This window comes from Festucalex cinctus, chromosome 1 (genome assembly GCF_051991245.1).
Source record: "Festucalex cinctus isolate MCC-2025b chromosome 1, RoL_Fcin_1.0, whole genome shotgun sequence".
Classification (NCBI taxonomy): Eukaryota; Metazoa; Chordata; class Actinopteri; order Syngnathiformes; family Syngnathidae; genus Festucalex; species Festucalex cinctus.
The window spans coordinates 37773189-37791674 of NC_135411.1; the positions used below are offsets into that span (position 1 = coordinate 37773189).

Below are 18486 nucleotides of genomic sequence, written 5' to 3' on the forward strand. Positions count from 1 at the left end.
TCATATTTTCTACAAAACTTATCAGATTGTCTTCATTCTTTGGCATGTTTCATCTGAAGTATTGCCGGTTATACGTTTAATCTAGAGCTACGAAAATTGGTACACATATGTAACAGACTATGATCTACAAAAAAGCCTGTTGGTGCCATATGCTAAACCTAACAGGAAGTCCGCCAGAGGCAGGGCATCAAATTTTGCATTTCAAAATTTTTACTTAATGAAGCATTTCCGGCTGTACGTTTCACCTAGAGTGACCAAAATTTGAAGACATATGTAACAGCCCTCGAGGTACAAAAAACTCTTTTTGAACCATATGCTAAACCTAACAGGAAGTCTGCCATTTTGATTTACTTTGGAACATGTTGCCATTTTTTTTGGCCATTTCATAGGGGTCTTATTTTAACGAACTCCTCCTACAGAGTTTATCCGATCATCTTCAAACTTGGTGTGATTCATCTTAAGATGTTGACGATGAAAAGTTATTGAAAGCTTTTTATTTCGTCGCACGCTGTTGTCGTGGCATGCACTGTTGGCAAAGGAAAAAAAAATCCTTCTTAATGCAGCGTTCCCAGTTGGACGAAGCAGCTCGAGCTACAAAAATTTGTAGACATATGTACACATTTGTCCACATATATATATTTACATATGCATGTAAAAAAATTATGTCAGGCTAAACTAAATGGTTGATTAGGCCCCACACATTTTCACCTTACCATACCCGGCCCTCTTTGCAAAAGGTTTGAACACTCCTGGCCTAAACCTAGGTGTATACTCAAACTATGCACGCACATAAAGCCTGGAACAAAATGTGTAATTTAGAGGGTTCTTGTTTTGTTTTTTGTATTCCTTATATTTCATGTCATTATACTTGACACACTATTTTTACTACTCACTGAATCAGTTATAAGAACATTTAATTGATACAATCCAATCACATCCTAGAGAATTGAAAACACATTCAATCATGAGGTTGTTAAGACACATTTACTTCTGTAGCACTTAACCACAAACAAGTTGCGACATCCCCTGATCTAACCCTCCAACCGGGCAAGGAAAAACTTTCAGGGGTCATATTTTAACGAACCCCTCCTACAAAATTTATCCGACTGTCTTCAAACTTGGTGTGTTTCATCTTAAGATGTTTAAGATGCAAAGTAATCGAAAGTTTTTTATTTTGTAACACGCTGTTGCCATAGCAATGCATTGTTTGTCAAGTGCTGCTTTTTTTTTTTATACACATGAAAACTCATGGAACTTTGCAAACACATCAGACTTGTCATGAACATGAATTTTCAGAGATTTATTGTGCAATTTGCAATAAATAGCGCCCTCTAGACCTTTTTATGAAGCCTTTACGATTGTATGATTATGCTAGACCTACAAAAAAGTATTATGTAGCCATTTGCCAAACCAAAGAGGAAGTCCGCTATTTTGATTTTATTTTGGGAATTATACATCATTTTTGGCCTTTTTCATTCAACTTTGCACAGACAAGGCATGGAAAAAACTAACATTTTAAATGGTCCTTGTTCCATGTAACAGTTGTCAAGTGCTGCTTTTTTTTTTTTTTATACACATGAAAACTCATGAAACTTTGCAAACACATCAGACTTGTCATGAACATGAATTTTTAGAGATTTATTGTGCAATTTGCAATAAATAGCGCCCTCTAGACATTTTTATGAAGCATTTCCGATTGTATGATTATGCTAGACCTACAAAAAAGTATTATGTAGCCATTTGCCAAACCAAAGAGGAAGTCCGCTATTTTGATTTTATTTTGGGAATTATACATCATTTTTGGCCTTTCTCATTAAACTTTGCACAGACAAGCCATGGAAAAAACTAACATTTTAAATGGTCCTTGTTCCATGTAACAGTACCCCAACGTGCCAGTACCCTGACGTGCAAGTAACCCAACGTTGTGCTCAATAGCGCCCTCTATGCATTTTTATGGAGCATTTCCAATTGTATGATTCAAGCGATACACAACTAAAGATGACTTGACCAAGATTTATGAAAACTGGGAGGCATACCTATTAGCTTAAGACCTACAAAAGGCATTCTGTAGCCGTATGCTAAACCTAAAAGGAAGTCCACCATTTTGAATTTATTTTGGGAATTGCACACCATATTTTGCGTTTTGATTAAACTTTGCACACACAAGGCTTGTCAAAAACATTTTAGATGGTCCTTGTCCTATTTGACAGTACCCCAACGTGCCAGTACCCCGACGTGCATTACCCCAACGTGGCCCGGGTTGCGAGGGCCCTTTATAGCTGCTCGCAGCTCTAGTTATTCTTCTTTTTCTTCTCCGCAAACAATCGCATTTTTGAGACACTAAACGTGAACGAAAACTCACCAAACTTTACACGCACATCAGGCCTGGCGAAAAATTTGATATTTTAAAGTCGCCATACATGATAACAGAAAAATGGCTCCTTAGCGCCCCCTACATAGGTTAAACGGATCCCTGTCCCACTACGATTGTCCGACGGCTATGAAAATTGTGTGGCACCTGTAGCACATCCCAATGAACAAAAACCTCTTTGAAGTGTGTACCCTAAAATAGACAGAAAGTGAGGTATGAGTATTTAAATGTCCAATTTTTGCCAATTTTTGCACATTTACAGGGGTCATACTTTTGCCCGCTTCTCCTACACGGTTAACCCGATTGACTTCAAACTTGGGATGTACCATCTCAACACCTGGGACAACATCATTGTGAAAAATGAAAAGTTTTTGATATACTATATGACGGTGGCGGCGCATCAAATTTAGAGTTTAAAAATTCTTACTTCACGAAGCATTGCCGGTTGTACGTTTAATCTAGAGCTACGAAAATTGGTACACATATGTAACAGGCTATGACCTACAAAAAACTCTTTTTGAACCATATGCTAAACCTAACAGGAAGTCCACCATTTTGATTTATTTTGGAACGTGTTGCCATTTTTTTGGCCATTTCATTGGGGTCTTATTTTAACGAACTCCTCCTACAGTGTTTATCCGATCATCTTCAAACTTGGTGTGATTCATCTTAAGATGTTGAAGATGAAAAGTTATTGAAAGCTTTGTATTTCGTCGCACACTGTTGTCATGGCATGCACTGTTTTTAAAGGAAAAAAAAAATCCTTAAAGAAGCATTCCCATTTGTACGAAGCAGCTAGAGCTACGAAAATTTGTAGACATATGTAACAGCCCAAGATGTACAAAAAAGTCTCTTGGTGCCCTGTGCTAAACCCAACAGGAAGTCCCCCAGGGGCCGGGCATCACATTTTGAGCTAAAAAACTCCCCTTTAACAAAGCATACCCGGCTGTACGTTTCACATAGAGTTACCAAAATTTGTAGAGGTATATAACAGCCCTCGAGGTACAAAAAACTCTTTTTGAACCATATGCTAAACCTAACAGGACGTCCGCCATTTTGATTTACTTTGGAATGTGTTGCCATTTTTTTGGGCCATTTCATAGGGGTCATATTTTAACAAACTCCTCCTACAGAGTTTATCCGATCATCTTCAAACTTGGTGTGATTCATCTTAAGATGTTGAAAATGAAAAGTGATTGAAAGTTTTTTATTTCGTCACACGCTGTTGTCGTGGCATGCACTTTTTGCAAAGGAAAAAAAATCTTATTAATGAAGCATTCCCAGTTGTACGAAACAGCTAGAGCGACGAAAAATTGTAGACATATGTAACAGTCCAGGATGTACAAAAAAGTCTCTTGGTGCCATGTGCTTAACCTAACAGGAAGTCCCCCAGGGGCCGGGCATCACATTTTGAGCTAAAAAACTCCTCTTTAACGAAGCATTCCCGGTTGTACGTTTCACCTAGCGCTATGATAATTTGCAGGCATACATAAGAGCCCACGATGTACAAAAAAAGTCTCTTGGAACCATGTGCTAAACCAAACAGGAAGTCTGCCATTTTGATTTATGATGGGATTTGTTGCCATTTTTTGTGGCCTTTTTCAGGGGTCATATTTTAACGAACCCCTCCTACAAAATTTATCCGACTGTCTTCAAACTTGGTGTGTTTCATCTTAAGATGTTTAAGATGCAAAGTAATCGAAAGTTTTTTATTTTGTAACACGCTGTTGCCATAGCAATGCATTGTTTGTCAAGTGCTGCTTTTTTTTTTTTTATACACATGAAAACTCATGAAACTTTGCAAACACATCAGACTCGTCATGAACATGAATTTTCAGAGATTTATTGTGCAATTTGCAATAAATAGCGCCCTCTAGACATTTTTATGAAGCCTTTCCGATTGTATGATTATGCTAGACCTACAAAAAAGTATTATGTAGCCATTTGCCAAACCAAAGAGGAAGTCCGCTATTTTGATTTTATTTTGGGAATTATACATCATTTTTGGCCTTTTTCATTAAACTTTGCACAGACAAGGCATGGAAAAAACTAACATTTTAAATGGTCCTTGTTCCATGTAACAGTTGTCAAGTGCTGCTTTTTTTTTTTTTTTTATACACATGAAAACTCATGAAACTTTGCAAACACATCAGACTTGTCATGAACATGAATTTTTAGAGATTTATTGTGCAATTTGCAATAAATAGCGCCCTCTAGACATTTTTATGAAGCCTTTCCGATTGTATGATTATGCTAGACCTACAAAAAAGTATTATGTAGCCATTTGCCAAACCAAAGAGGAAGTCCGCTATTTTGATTTTATTTTGGGAATTATACATCATTTTTGGCCTTTTTCATTAAACTTTGCACAGACAAGGCATGGAAAAAACTAACATTTTAAATGGTCCTTGTTCCATGTAACAGTTGTCAAGTGCTGCTTTTTTTTTTTTTTTTATACACATGAAAACTCATGAAACTTTGCAAACACATCAGACTTGTCATGAACATGAATTTTTAGAGATTTATTGTGCAATTTGCAATAAATAGCGCCCTCTAGACATTTTTATGAAGCATTTCCGATTGTATGATTATGCTAGACCTACAAAAAAGTATTATGTAGCCATTTGCCAAACCAAAGAGGAAGTCCGCTATTTTGATTTTATTTTGGGAATTATACATCATTTTTGGCCTTTCTCATTAAACTTTGCACAGACAAGCCATGGAAAAAACTAACATTTTAAATGGTCCTTGTTCCATGTAACAGTACCCCAACGTGCCAGTACCCTGACGTGCAAGTAACCCAACGTTGTGCTCAATAGCGGCCTCTATGCATTTTTATGGAGCATTTCCAATTGTATGATTCAAGCGATACACAACTAAAGATGACTTGACCAAGATTTATGAAAACTGGGAGGCATACCTATTAGCTTAAGACCTACAAAAGGTATTCTGTAGCCGTATGCTAAACCTAAAAGGAAGTCCACCATTTTGAATTTATTTTGGGAATTGCACACCATATTTTGCGTTTTGATTAAACTTTGCACACACAAGGCTTGTCAAAAACATTTTAGATGGTCTTGTCCTATTTGACAGTACCCCAACGTGCCAGTACCCCGACGTGCAAGTACCCCAACGTGGCCCGGGTTGCGAGGGCCCTTTATAGCTGCTCGCAGCTCTAGTTATTCTTCTTCTTCTTCTTTGTTATTATTCTTTTCCGCAAACAACCACATTTTTGAGGCACTAAACATGAACGAAAACTCACCAAACTTTACACGCAGATCGGGTCTGGCGAAAAATTTGATATTTTAAAGTCGCCATACATGATAACAGAAAAATGGCTCTGTAGCGCCACCTACATAGGTTTAACGGATCCCTGTCCCGCTACGATTGTCCTATGGCTACGAAAATTGTGTGGCACCTGTAGCACATCCAGATGAACAAAAACCTCTTTGATATGTGTACCCTAAAATAGACAGGAAGTGAGGTATGAGTATTTGAATGTCCAATTTTGGCCCATTTTTGCACATTTACAGGGGTCATACTTTTGCCCGCTTCTCCTACACGGTTAACCCGATTGACTTCAAACTTGGGCTGTACCATCTCAACACCTGGGACAACATCATGGTAAAAAATCTAAAGTTTTTGACATACTATATGACGGTGGCGGGGCATCAAATTTACAGTTTCAAAATTCTTACTTAACGAAGCATTGCCGGTGGTACGTTTAATCTAGAGCTACGAAAATTGGTACACATATGTAACAGACTATGATCTACAAAAAAGCCTGTTGGTGCCATATGCTAAACCTAACAGGAAGTCCGCCAGAGGCGAGGGGTGGCGGGGCATCAAATTTACAGTTTCAAAATTCTTACTTAACGAAGCATTGCCGGTGGTACGTTTAATCTAGAGCTACGAAAATTGGTACACATATGTAACAGACTATGATCTACAAAAAAGCCTGTTGGTGCCATATGCTAAACCTAACAGGAAGTCCGCCAGAGGCGAGGCATCAAATTTTGTGTTTCAAAATTCTAACTTAATGAAGCATTCCCGGCTGTACATTTCACCTAGAGTTACCAATATTTGAAGACATATGTAACAGCCCTCAAGGTACAAAAAACTCTTTTTGAACCATATGCTAAACCGAACAGGAAGTCCGCCATTTTGATTTACTTTGGAACGTGTTGCCATTTTTTGGGCCATTTCATAGGGGTCTTATTTTAACGAACTCCTCCTACAGAGTTTATCCGATCATCTCCAAACTTGGTGTGATTCATCTTAAGATGTTGAAGATGAAAAGTTATTGAAAGCTTTTTATTTTGTCGCACGCTGTTGCCGTGGCATGCACAGTTTGCAAAGGAAAAAATTACTTCTTAATGAAGCATTCCCAGTTGTACGAAGCAGCTAGAGCTACGAAAATTTGGAGACAAATGTAACAGCCCACGATGTACAAAAAAGTCTCTTGGTGCCATGTGCTAAACCCAACAGGAAGTCCCGTAGGGGCCGGGCATCACATTTTGAGCTAAAAAACTCCTCTTTAACGAAGCATTCCCGGTTGTACGTTTCACCTAGCGCTATGATAATTTAGAGGCATACATAAGAGCCCACGATGTACAAAAAAGTCTCTTGGAACCATGTGCTAAACCAAACAGGAAGTCCGCCATTTTGATTTATGATGGGATTTGTAGACTTTTTTTGTGGCCTTTTTTAGGGGTCATATTTTAACTCCTCCTACAAAATTCATCCGACCGTGTTCAAACTTGGTGTGTTTCATCTTAAGATGTTTAAGATGCAAATTTATCGAAAGTTTTTTATTTTGTCGCACGCTGCTGCTATAGCGATGCATTGGTTGCCAAGTAAAGTGCTGCTTTGTTTTTTTTTATCTATACATGTGTGAAAACTCGTGAAACTTTGCACACACATCAGACTTGTCATTAACATGAATTTTTAGAGATTTCTTGTGCAATTTGCAATAAATCGCACCCTCTATACATTTTTTATGGAGCATTTCCGATTGGATGATTCAAGCGCAAAATAACTAAAGATGACTTGACTTGACCTAGATTTGTGAAAACTCAGAGGCATACCTATTATATTATTATTATTTTTTGTACCTTACAAGATTATCTCTTGTGCCACATTAAACCCCTTTGCAGGCCTGAGCCAAACCACGGTCCATACATTTGATACCACTGCTTTATTTCAATGGTCAAGTACTTCATAACCACACCTACTTATGCTTGTCCTTGCATATATAGTAGACAACAAAGAGCTCTTTCAACAAAAGACATTTCCATCTACAAAGTCATACAAGGTAAGCACTCTATAAATTCTGCAATCACTACACTTCTATTCCTAAATTATCACTTCAAATACCAACAATGGTTAATACAGCTACAAATTTCTTGTATGTTTATGAAGTATGATACTGTATTTATTTCTACTCCTTTGCTTTTCTACAGAACATGAACAAATCAACAAGCAAATTCTCTTTTGATAAAGACCCTCTAATCATCTCCATACGCAAAGATTGCCAACTTTTTTCCGTAAGTATACAATACATAAACTAAACAGGACAACTTTCTCAATCATATACAGTATGCCATACATATATGTATTAAGTTCTCATTTATTAACAGGTTTGTTAAAGGCACCTTTAGTGTGTTTTTCTGTTTGTAATGTTTCTCCACGAGCACGTCTAGCCATTGATATCATGTAGAACACATATGCTAACCTTTTAGAGACAATTGAAGCTTACTTGCACAGTAGCCACTATCTTAACCACTTAATTCACATGTCTACTTGACAACTTATTACATGTAGTGAAATGGTACTTTGTGCGTCTTATGCTTTTTTCTGAACACTGCTTTTCAACTCTTTCCTTAAAACCAATACATGCGGCACTGTTATACTGTATAAATATATATGTCCGTGTGTATATATAACCATTTATGTACCTGTCGTATCCTTACTTTTATTCATCATTTCATCACACAATCCTAAAACATTGCTTTTTGACCCAGAGGATTCAACTATACCATTTTTGCGTGTCTTATTACTTACTAGCTATATTATTTATTAACGGGCAAAAACTATGAATATAAGATCACCGTCAAATATTACGTCTGTAATATCCATATACAGTGCATTACATAATATGCATTTGTATTAAGACACTACCATGCTAAAAATATGCACACGACTGTTCTGTAAACTACACCTAAGACAACCAAACTTCACAGATCTAACATGATTCTTCATTCTTTTTTGTTCTACAGATGTATCAAATGCTGCCACACAGACAGAAGAAGCCACTGAGGACATGCACGAAGACGATGATCACAATATAACAGGACAGGTTAACCCCCCTGAAGTTTTAGCCCGCAGATCAAAGCGTCCTAGGACTAATTCATCCATGGAGGTTACATTATCCTAAGACAGACTACGTGCTAACCCAAACTCTTTGACCCCAAGGGATTCATCTGTCCCAGAAAACTTTTACACTAAAGAGTTTATCTGTCCTAGGGCGCTGTTAACCCCAGGTTAAAGTGTTATTTAATCTGTCCTGTTACAACAGCTATACATAAACAGCTGCATTCCTCTCCTGTTCCATCTCTCGCAATTCTTTCATCTCTTTTTCTCCTCTACTTATACCTATGCTTGCTCATGTGCTTTTTTCCCCTTTAGATGATGTCATTGGTTAGCCTGCTTCAAAGCTACATTTTTTCTTGAATAACTGTCACACATTTACTGTTTGCTGGACCCTACAAAACTGTCACAATACTTCACTATGTCATGAATACGTATGTGTTGCACAGCGACACCACATTAAGAGTCATCAAAAAGCTTTTTATTTGATCACACACCATCTCTGTGCCATGCAATGTTTTCAAATAAACAGATGCTGGTTTTGAATATCAAACGAGCGACTTTTCATGAAACTTTGCACACACATCAGAAAGTCCACACTTTTGAATTTATTTTGGGAATTGTGCATCATTTTTGGCCTTTTACTGCACCTTTTTACACACAAGGCACGGCAAATGCATTTCTATTTTCCATGGTCCTTGTCTATTTAACAGTACCCCAACGTGCAAGTCCCCCGACTTGCATATACCCCAACGTGGCCCGGGTTGCGAGGGCCCTTTATAGCTGCTCGCAGCTCTAGTTATTCTTCTTCTTTTTATTTGTTATTATTCTTTTCCGCAAACAATCACATTTTTGAGACACTAAACGTGAACGAAAACTCACCAAACTTTACACACACGTCAGGCCTGGCGAAAAATTTGATATTTTAAAGTCGCCATAGGTGATAACAGAAAAATGGCTCCATAGCGCCACCTACATAGGTTAAACAGATCCCTGGCCCGCTACGATTGTCCGACGGCTATGAAAATTGTGTGGCACCTGTAGCACATCCAGATGAACAAAAACCTCTTTGATGTGTGTACCCTAAAATAGACAGGAAGTGAGATATGAGTATTTAAATGTCCAATTTTGGCCAATTTTTGCACATTTACAGGGGTCATACTTTTGCCTGCTTCTCCTACACGGGTAATCCAATTGACTTCAAACTTGGGATGTACCATCTCAAGACCTGGGACAACACCATGGTAAAAAATCTAAAGTTTTCGACATACTATATGACGGCGGTGGGGCATCAAATTTAGAGTTTCAAAACTCTTACTAAACGTAGTATTGCCGGTTGTATGTTTAACCTAGAGCTACGAAAATTGGTACACATATGTAACAGACTATGACCTACAAAAAAGTCTGTTGGTGCCATATGCTAAACCCAACAGGAAGTCCGCCAGAGGCGGGGCATCAAATTTTGAGTTTCAAAATTCTTACTTAATGAAGCATTCCCGGCTGTACGTTTCACCTAGAGTTACCAAAATTTAAAGACATATGTAACAGCCCTCAAGGTACAAAAAACTCTTTTTGAACCATATGCTAAACCTAACAGGAAGTCTGCCATTTTGATTTACTTTGGAACATGTTGCCATTTTTTTGGCCATTTCATAGGGGTCCTATTTTAACGAACTCCTCTTACAGAGTTTATCCGATCATCTTCAAACTTGGTGTGATTCATCTTAAGATGTTGAAGATGAAAAGTTATTGAAAGCTTTTTATTTCGCTGCACGCTGTTGTCGTGGCATGCACTTGTTTGCAAAGGAAAAAAATTCTTCTTAATGAAGAATTCTCAGTTGTACGAAGCAGCTAGAGCTACGAAAATTTGGAGACATATGTAACAGCCCACGATGTACAAAAAAGTCTCTTGCTGCTTTGTGCTAAACCCAACAGGAAGTCCCGCAAGGGCCGGGCATCACTTTGAGCTAAAAAACTCCTCTTTAACGAAGCATTCCCGGTTGTACCTTTCACCTAGCGCAATGATAATTTGGAGGCATACATAAGAGGCCACGATGTACAAAAAAGTCTTTTAGAACCATATGCTAAGCCAAACAGGAAGTCCGGCATTTTGATTTACTTTGCTATTTGTAGCCATTTTTTGGGGGCCTTTTATAGGCCTCATATTTTCTACAAAACTTATCAGATTGTCTTCATTCTTTGGCATGTTTCATCTGAAGTATTGCCGGTTATACGTTTAATCTAGAGCTACGAAAATTGGTACACATATGTAACAGACTATGATCTACAAAAAAGCCTGTTGGTGCCATATGCTAAACCTAACAGGAAGTCCGCCAGAGGCAGGGCATCAAATTTTGCATTTCAAAATTTTTACTTAATGAAGCATTTCCGGCTGTACGTTTCACCTAGAGTGACCAAAATTTGAAGACATATGTAACAGCCCTCGAGGTACAAAAAACTCTTTTTGAACCATATGCTAAACCTAACAGGAAGTCTGCCATTTTGATTTACTTTGGAACATGTTGCCATTTTTTTGGCCATTTCATAGGGGTCTTATTTTAACGAACTCCTCCTACAGAGTTTATCCGATCATCTTCAAACTTGGTGTGATTCATCTTAAGATGTTGACGATGAAAAGTTATTGAAAGCTTTTTATTTCGTCGCACGCTGTTGTCGTGGCATGCACTGTTGGCAAAGGAAAAAAAAATCCTTCTTAATGCAGCGTTCCCAGTTGGACGAAGCAGCTCGAGCTACAAAAATTTGTAGACATATGTACACATTTGTCCACATATATATATTTACATATGCATGTAAAAAAATTATGTCAGGCTAAACTAAATGGTTGATTAGGCCCCACACATTTTCACCTTACCATACCCGGCCCTCTTTGCAAAAGGTTTGAACACTCCTGGCCTAAACCTAGGTGTATACTCAAACTATGCACGCACATAAAGCCTGGAACAAAATGTGTAATTTAGAGGGTTCTTGTTTTGTTTTTTGTATTCCTTATATTTCATGTCATTATACTTGACACACTATTTTTACTACTCACTGAATCAGTTATAAGAACATTTAATTGATACAATCCAATCACATCCTAGAGAATTGAAAACACATTCAATCATGAGGTTGTTAAGACACATTTACTTCTGTAGCACTTAACCACAAACAAGTTGCGACATCCCCTGATCTAACCCTCCAACCGAACAAGGAAAAACTTTCAGGGGTCATATTTTAACGAACCCCTCCTACAAAATTTATCCGACTGTCTTCAAACTTGGTGTGTTTCATCTTAAGATGTTTAAGATGCAAAGTAATCGAAAGTTTTTTATTTTGTAACACGCTGTTGCCATAGCAATACATTGTTTGTCAAGTGCTGCTTTTTTTTTTTATACACATGAAAACTCATGGAACTTTGCAAACACATCAGACTTGTCATGAACATGAATTTTCAGAGATTTATTGTGCAATTTGCAATAAATAGCGCCCTCTAGACCTTTTTATGAAGCATTTCCGATTGTATGATTATGCTAGACCTACAAAAAAGTATTATGTAGCCATTTGCCAAACCAAAGAGGAAGTCCGCTATTTTGATTTTATTTTGGGAATTATACATCATTTTTGGCCTTTTTCATTCAACTTTGCACAGACAAGGCATGGAAAAAACTAACATTTTAAATGGTCCTTGTTCCATGTAACAGTTGTCAAGTGCTGCTTTTTTTTTTTTTTATACACATGAAAACTCATGAAACTTTGCAAACACATCAGACTTGTCATGAACATGAATTTTCAGAGATTTATTGTGCAATTTGCAATAAATAGCGCCCTCTAGACATTTTTATGAAGCATTTCCGATTGTATGATTATGCTAGACCTACAAAAAAGTATTATGTAGCCATTTGCCAAACCAAAGAGGAAGTCCGCTATTTTGATTTTATTTTGGGAATTATACATAATTTTTGGCCTTCTTCATTAAACTTTGCACAGACAAGGCATGGAAAAAACTAACATTTTAAATGGTCCTTGTTCCATGTAACAGTACCCCAACGTGCCAGTACCCTGACGTGCAAGTAACCCAACGTTGTGCTCAATAGCGCCCTCTATGCATTTTTATGGAGCATTTCCAATTGTATGATTCAAGCGATACACAACTAAAGATGACTTGACCTAGATTTGTGAAAACTGGGAGGCATACCTATTAGCTTAAGACCTACAAAAAGTATTCTGTAGCCGTATGCTAAACCTAAAAGGAAGTCCGCCATTTTGAATTTATTTTGGGAATTGCGCACCATATTTTGCGTTTTGATTAAACTTTGCACACACAAGGCTTGTCAAAAACATTTTAGATGGTCCTTGTCCTATTTGACAGTACCCCAACGTGCCAGTACCCCGACGTGCAAGTACCCCAACGTGGCACGCCTTTGCTGTAGCGATGCATTGTTTGCAAAGATTTTTTTTTTTAATATGATTCAGCTAGATGTGTGAATATTGGGAGGCATACCTATCAGCCGAATACCTCGACAAAGCATTCCATAGCAATGTGAACAAACACAAAAAGCATGGCAAAACATTTACAATTTAGACGGTTTCTTATGAAACAGTACTAGAGGTGTGCAAAATTTCCGATTCTTAGATTATTCACGATTCGGCCGTGGAACAATCGAGAACGATTCACAAAAGTCCAAATTCCGATTATATAAATATGCCAAGGGAACCGAAACTAAAAGTGGACCGGAGCGGAAAGTACGCGGAACTGAAACGCAGTAGCGCGCGCGGTCTTCGGGACGCTTAATGGGACGGACCGAGAGTACACATCCACAACTCACGCCTCGACATTCAAAACAACAACAAGCATGACTGAGCTGACCAACCCACCTCTTCGTCAGATCAGACCTGCTCCGAAAAGGCAAACAACTTCAGGCGGAAGTATCAGCTAGCTGGCTGCAGTGCGTCTGTTAGCGTTCTACAGGGCGCCGCGCAGTGATACGAACGAACGAACAGAAAAGTAGTGGCTGGCGGTAATGGCGTCTGACTTTATTCAGAAAAGAGTATTGTGGTGGAAATGTATCACGCTTTTGAAAACAAATAGTTTTTAGAAGAAAAAGGCTTTATTTCCGAGACCCCAGCCAGCTTGCTGGACTATTTTCCTCTCGTCCAACGTCGAACATGAACGCGTGTCACCGAACGCTGTCAGAAAGAAGTCAGTGCTGATCGCACACACGGGAGGTGAGGATCAAATTGAGATTCATGTTAAAAAAGCCGAACGATCCCTTTAATGTTTACACGTTCATGTTTACACAAGTTAAAAAGCAGAAAAGCACTTGAGGTTTTTTTTTTGTACCTCTGAGAAACTTTAATGCTTACATGTTCATCTTTACACAACTTAAAAAGCAGGAAAGCACTTTTTTTTTTTTTAGGCATTTGTATATATGAAGTAGTAGTTCACATTGTCTTTCATTTATATCTCAGTGCACTTTTGAGTGGATAAAAATAATATATTTTTGCTCAATGCTATGTTTTATTCTGTTGAAGACTGAATATACTTAAAAGCTGTTGTTACAGAATGAGGACTTGAGTATTTTATTTACTGTTTTGAACTGTTAACTTGATACTGAAATAGTAGTTTATTTAGGCCTGAGAGGACTTTTGTACTATTTTTGTAACTAATGTACGAAACATTAAAAGCACCAAAATACATTGTTTTTTTTCTGCTGCCTGGGGGGAAATCAATAATCGTTTTATAATCGAATCGTAGCCTCTGAATCGTAATCGCAATCGAATCGTGAGGTGCCCCAAGATTCCCACCTCTAAACAGTACCCTAACGTGCCAGTACCCCGATGTGCAAATACCCCAACGTGGCACGGGTTGCGAGGGCCCTTTATAGCTGCTCGCAGCTCTAGTTGTTTTTATTTTTGCTCTCAAATGGAGTAACTTGGATATGCTTCATGGCAGCGGAGAGAGAAAAAGATACATCCACAACATCCAGACCCTAAAGGCTCTGGATGTTGTGGGGCTGTCATGGTTGACACGCCTCTACAACATCGTGTGGACATCAGGGACAGTGCTTCTGGATTGGCAGATCGGGGTGGTGGTCCCCCTTTTTAAGAAGGTGAACTGGAGGGTGTCTTCCCACTATAGAGGGATCACACTCCTCAGCCTCCTTGGTAAGGTCTATTCAGGGGTGCTGGAGAGGAGGGTCCAACAGGAAGTCGAATCTCGGATTCAGGAGAAGCAGTGTGGTTTTCGTCCTGGCTGTGGAACAGTGGACCAGCTCTACACCCTCAGCAGGATCCTCGAGGGTGCGTGGGAGTTCGCTCAACCAGTCCACATGTGTTTTGTGGATTTGGAGAAGGCGTTCGACCGTGTCCCTCGGGGAGTCCTGTGGGGGGGCTGCTTCGGGAGTACGGGGTACCGAGCCCCTGATACGGGCTCTTCGGTCCCTGTACGACTGGTGTAGAGTTTGGTCCGCATCGCCGGCAGTAAGTCAGATTCGTTTCCAGTGAGGGTTGGACTCCACCAAGGCTGCCCTTTGTCACTGATTCTGTTCATAATTTTTATGGACAGAATTTCTAGGCGCAGCCAAGGCGTTGAGGGGGTCCGGTTTGGTGGCCTCAGCATTGCATCTCTGTTCTTTGCAGATGATGTGGTGCTGTTGGCTTCATCAAGCCGTGACCTCAAACTCTCACTGGAGCGGTTCACAGACGAGTGTAAAGCAGTTGGGACGAGGATCAGCACGGCCAAATCCGAGACCATGGTCCTCAGTGGGAAAACGGTGGAGTGCCGTCTTCGGGTAAGATCCTGCCCCAAGTGGAGGAGTTCATGTATCTTGGTGTCTTGGTCTTGGAGTGAGGGTAAGATGGAGCGGGAGATCGACAGGCGAATCGGTCCGTTGTGGTGAAGAAGGAGCTGAGTTGAAAAGCGAAGCTCTCGATTTACCGGTCGATCTACGTTCCAACCCTCACTTATGGTCACGAGCTGTGGTTCGAAACCGAAAGAACAAGATTACGGATAAAAGCAGCTGAAATGAGTTTCCTCCGCAGGGTGTCCGGGCTCTCCATTAGAGATAGGGTGAGAAGCTCAGTCATCCGGGAGGGACTCAGAGTCGAGCCGCTGCTCCTCCGCATTGAGAGGAGCCAGCTGAGGTGGCTCGGGCATCTGGTTCGGATGCCTCCCTGGATGCCTCCCTGGAGAGGTGTTCCGGGCATGTCCCACCGGCGGGAAGCCCCGGGGACAACCGAGGACACGCTGGAGAGACTATGTCTCTTGGCTGGCCTGGGGATCTGGCCTTGGGATCCCGCCGGCGGGGCTGGTTGAAGTGGCCGGGGAGAGGGAAGTCTGGGCTTCCCTGCTAAAGCTGCACAACCCGACCCCGGATAAGTGGTAGATGATGGATGGATGGATGGATGGATGGACATGGTAATATAGTAACAGTAGTGAGAAAGATGACATTATCACAAAGCGAGCTTGAACCGAGGAGCTGCAAAAGCATTTTCCTCATTTAGCGCCATTAAGCTGTAGTAAAAGGAGAAAAATACAATGACTTTCATTCATTCATTCATTTATTCATTCACTCATTTAATGTTCTTAAAATACAAATTATTGGTGAGATCATTTGTTATATTTTCAGAGGTTGACATGGGCATACAACATACATCAGTCACGTGAAAATTGTCGCAAAATGCCCCCCAAGAGATGCAATATTGCTCCAGCAATTTAATTTGTCCGCAGAACTTGAACTGTTCCAGTGACTAAGTTCTTCCACTTACAGGTGAGCTAATGCACGACCACAGAATTTTGGTTTGTCTGCCTCTTAAGAGGTTTTTTTTAAATCGTAACTTGCATAGAAGACTATTCTCTGCCATTACAACAATTACAATGAGAACATTTGACACATGGTTAAATAAAATATCGCTTTTTTTTCTTTCTTTTTTTTAATTCACAACGGTATTTACTTTCACATGTTCTCACACACACATCGTATCTCCAAGCACACACAGCCCATTTTCATCATTGTGAGTGACACTTTCCAACAAGCAATTAGTTGTGCATGAGTAGGAGAAAAATGAATATGTTGAGAAAAGGAAAAGAAACTTGCCAGAACACGACAGGTAGAATGACAGAAATAATTATAGAAACCTCAAGTGTATGAGTTTTTCTATTGGCTTGCACCTGAAAGGTATAATTTGAGTGAAGGCATTTAACTCAGGTGCGTTATCTCATTGAAATGTGAAAACATTGAATGTGATTGAAATCTTTGCTTGCCAGACAAATATGAGATATTGAATGTCCTAACTGATTAATATACAATTTTAAATCTGCTGTGTTTAACAAATCCGTAAAATGTTGAGGCACGGAGGAAATAAAACAAAACGGAAACATTTTGCAAACTTAAAAAAAAAAAAACATGTTGGGTGTTTTTCGTTCACCTTATATTAGTTTTTTTTATTATTATTATTATTATTATTCACATTAGCAGGGTTTTCCATGGCTCAAATTGAGGCAGAGGTGGTATCACCCTGACTATGATGGATGGACCTAGGATGAACCTTTACACCCCCCCTCAATTGTACAATTTACCGATATTTTGCTTTACAATGTCCAATAAGCATTCAAAATCAGAGGAACCTCTGACCATTTCATCAAAAGCACAAATAACAAAAAGTCAGGCTGTTGCTGTGGATGGGGCTGTATCGACCGACCAGGTCAGAAACACTTCACCTGAAGCGTCTACCTGTGGCGCTTCACTTCATCAAATGGTCTCTCATGTGTTTTAATCCACCATTGTATAACATCATATCGGTGATTAATGATGCCCAGCTGACATCCCACAGGGGAGAACAGGAAAACTCCACAGTCAACACAGGAAGGCCTGAGCAGGGATAAGAGTCCAGAACATCTCCAAATGTGAGGCAGACATGCTAACCGCTTGATTTCTGTAGAGCATGAAAATATACACATTTTCTATCACACTACTACTTGTGCTGCAAGTTCTCTATGAAGTGCAGCATTTTCTTTTAGCCAGCAGGCAAACCTGTATTCAGCCCATTTTTGGGGTTTCTGAAGCACCCCAAAGTATGTGTGTATATATATAAATCAATATCTCTCTCTCTCTCTCTCTCTCTCTCTCTCTCTCTCTCTCTCTCTCTCTCTCTCTCTCTGTGTATATATATATATATATATATATATATATATATATATATATATATATATATATACCGTATTTTCAACACTATAAGGTGCACCGCATTATAAGGCGCACCTTCAATGAATGACATTTTAAAACTTTTTCCATATATAAGGCGCTACAGTAGAGGCTGGGGTTACGTTATGCATCCATTAGATGGTGCTGCGCTAAAGGGAATGTCAACAAAACAGTCAGATAGGTCAGTCAAACTTTATTAATAGATTACAAATCAGCTTTCTGACAACTCCATTCACTCCCAAAATGAATAAACAGGTTTTTTATTATTTTCTCTGAGGTAAAGTATTAGTATTAGCTAGCGATCCAAGATGGCGGGATCTTCTGCGCATGCGCGTCACCGATTGGGCAGGGTCACCGATAGCGTCTTGACAGCGAGACCTGTTGCGGCTCAATATTTGACAGACTTGACTTGATCCATATATAAGGCACACTGGATTATAAGGCGCATGGTCAGCTTTTGAAAAAATTGAAGGCTTTTAGGTGCACCTTATAGTGTGGAAAATACGGTATGTTTGTATGTATGTATGTATTAGGGGTGTCACG

The 18486-nt window shown here is 39.4% G+C and overlaps 1 protein-coding gene and 1 long non-coding RNA gene across 2 annotated transcripts in view; one reads left to right on the top strand and one right to left on the bottom strand.

The window, feature by feature from the left end:
* The window catches only part of rbfox1 (RNA binding fox-1 homolog 1), a 372128-nt gene that overhangs the window by 247242 nt on the left and 106400 nt on the right, over nucleotides 1–18486 (bottom strand). The gene's annotated exons all lie outside the window — the stretch shown is intronic.
* On the top strand, nucleotides 7712–9293 carry LOC144025831 (uncharacterized). The gene is made up of 2 exons (XR_013284971.1): nucleotides 7712–7917; nucleotides 8650–9293. It is a non-coding gene; the product is annotated as an uncharacterized LOC144025831 (long non-coding RNA).